The sequence below is a fragment of the Schistocerca nitens genome, chromosome 6, assembly GCF_023898315.1.
Source record: "Schistocerca nitens isolate TAMUIC-IGC-003100 chromosome 6, iqSchNite1.1, whole genome shotgun sequence".
NCBI lineage: Eukaryota > Metazoa > Arthropoda > Insecta > Orthoptera > Acrididae > Schistocerca > Schistocerca nitens.
Window position 1 is genome coordinate 19,849,925 of NC_064619.1, and position 2,846 is coordinate 19,852,770.

The 2,846-nt window shown below is 43.6% G+C and overlaps 1 non-coding gene across 1 annotated transcript; it reads left to right on the top strand.

Annotated features, from left to right (window-relative positions):
- The first annotated feature begins 679 nt into the window (after window positions 1-679).
- Window positions 680-754, top strand: Trnas-cga (transfer RNA serine (anticodon CGA)). Its single transcript has one exon. It is a non-coding gene; the product is annotated as a tRNA-Ser (tRNA).
- Window positions 755-2,846: the final 2,092 nt, after the last annotated feature.

The following is a 2,846-nucleotide window of genomic DNA, read 5'->3' on the forward strand; positions in this document are numbered from 1 at the left end:
CAGTCCCCTAGAGTTAGAACTACTTAAACTTAAGGACATCACACACATCCATGCCCGAGGCAGGATTCGAACCTGCGACCGTAGCAGTCGCGTGGTTCCGGACTGAAGGGCCTAGAACCGCTCGGCTACCGCGGCCGGCGATGGTTGTCATTCGCGAATTCATCTGATATGTAATATTCAACAGTTTGATGTGCTACGACGAGAACTTCTGCAATATGACGTCATATTCCAGCAGTATGTGGCACCATCTCAGTGATCCCTGAATGTAAGTCAATTTCTAGGGAGCACATTGTGCCCATCTGGGAGCGATCTAGATGGTTGTAAAACAATTAACTGGTAGTCAAGATCGCACTAATTCTTTTTATTCCATGATTACCGGTTTCGGCGAAACTAAAGCCGCCATCATCGGATCTAGGGAGGACAGAAAACACTATAAAAGTTCGAGTCTCGGTCCGGCACACAGTTTTAATCTGCCAGGGAAGTTTCATATCAGCGCACACTCCGCTGCAGAGTGAAAATCTCATTCTGGACCAGGCTGTGGCTAAGCCATGTCTCCGCAATATCCTTTCTTTCAGAAGTGCTAGTCCTGCAAGGTTCGAAGGAGAGCTTCTGTAAAGTTTGGAAGGTAGGAGACGAGATACTGGCAGAAGTAAAGCTGTGAGGACGGGGCGTGAGTCGTGTTTGGGTAGCTCAGTTGGTAGAGCACTTGCCCGCGAAAGGCAAAGGTCCCGAGTTCGAGTCTCGGTCCGACACACAGTTTTATTCTGCCAGGGAAGTTTCATAGCGCACACTCCGCTTCAGAGTGAAAATCTTATTCTGGACCAGGCTGTGGCTAAGCCACGTCTCCGCAATCTCCTTTCTTTCAGAAGTGCTAGTCCTGAAATGTTCGCAGGAGAGCTTCTGTTAAGTTTGGAAGGTAGGAGACGAGGTACTGGCGGAAGTAAAGCCGTGAGGACGGGGCGTGAGTCGTGCTTGGGTAGCTCAGTTGGTAGAGCACTTGCCCGCGAAAGGCAAAGGTCCCGAGTTCGAGTCTCGGTCCGGCACACAGTTTTAATCTGCCAGGAAAGTTTCATACCAGCGCACACTCCGCTGCAGAGTGAAAATCTCATTCTGTCATCTAGTATAGTTTTAAAGTTATTAAATTCCAAATTTGTAGAAATAATTTATGGACGTCCCCTACGTGTTACAATGTGCGGGGTGTGAAATCTTCAGCCCGGGGCAGAAGCACTGGATCGAGCTGGAGAGGCCACCCCTCCCAGCTTTAAAGAAGCCGTGAGCCCTGAGGTCGTTATACACGTGACGCGCTGAATGCCTTAACGTGACAGCGATCCGCGTGCGTATCAACATCGACCGGCGGCACACAGTTGCAATTAAAGCAGAACTGCGACTCCCGATACACGACCCTCCGCCGGGACCTGTGCATAACTTCTGGCCGCGAACATGCCTGCGCAAATACCCCGTCTGCCAAGACACACGCGACGCTGTGGAGATTCTGATGTGACGAAACAATCTGTATGAAGCTTCATGTGAGTTGTGGATACCAAGTTATCTTCGTGATTCCTTACCAGGTGACAATCGGGATAGTTGTAAGACTAAGCTGAATGCCCTTTAAACATTTGACTCACCGTCTAACAAGATGGCACTATGATTTAAACATACACTCATAATCTACACGTGCAAGGTTCGAAATCCTGGGCACTTATTGTGATCTAAGTTTTCTTCTCTTCCTTGCAACCCAATCAGATTAGGATCTTTTTAATTTAGGTCACGTTGGGTACCCCCTAATTTCCCTTGCCCTTGCCCCAATACTATTATTATTATTATTATTATTTCTTTCCTTTCTCAGACGTTATGTCTGGTTAAAAATGGAAAGTGACGCGGACCTTGATCAAGCGTGACTTCCATTTAACTGTACGGTATATGTTACATTGCATTTAGGAACTTTCGGGTAGTTGAAATGTATCAATAATTATAGATTTCTGTAGATGTATGTATATACGTTTGGATGTAGCTGTATTGCGTTGATGTACTGGTGGATATTGTGTGGTACGACTCCTGTAGTTGATAGTAAAATTAGTATAATGTCAACTTTATCCTGATGCCACATGTCCTTGACTTCCACAGCCAGTTGGATGTATTTTTCAATTTTTTCTCCTGTTTTCTTCTGTATATTTGTTGTATTTGGTATGGATATTTCGACTAGTTGTGTTAACTTCTTCTTTTTATTGGTGAGTACGATGTCAGGTTTGTTATGTGGTGTTGTTTTATCTGTTATAATGGTTCTGTTCCAGTATAATTTGTATTCATCATTCCCCAGTACATTTTGTGGTGCATACTTGTATGTGGGAACGTGTTGTTTTATTAGTTTATGTTGTGTGGCAAGTTGTTGATGTATTATTGTTGCTACACTGTCATGTGTTCTGGGGTATTCTGTATTTGCTAGTATTGTACATCCGCTTGTGATATGATCTACTGTTTCTATTTGTTGTTTGCAAAGTCTACATTTATCTGCTATGGTATTGGGATCTTTAATAATATGCTTGCTGTAATATCTGGTGTTTATTGTTTGATCCTGTATTGCAATCATGAATCCTTCCGTCTCACTGTATATATTGCCTTTTATTAACCATGTGTTGGATGCGTCTTGATCGATGTGTGATTGTGTTAGATGATACGGGTGCTTGCCATGTAGTGTTTTCTTTTTCCAATTTACTTTCTTCATATCTGTTGATGTTATGTGATCAAAAGGGTTGTAGAAGTGGTTATGAAATTGCAGTGGTGTAGCCGATGTGTTTATATGAGTGATTGCTTTGTGTATTTAGCTAGTTTCTGCTCGTTCTATAAAG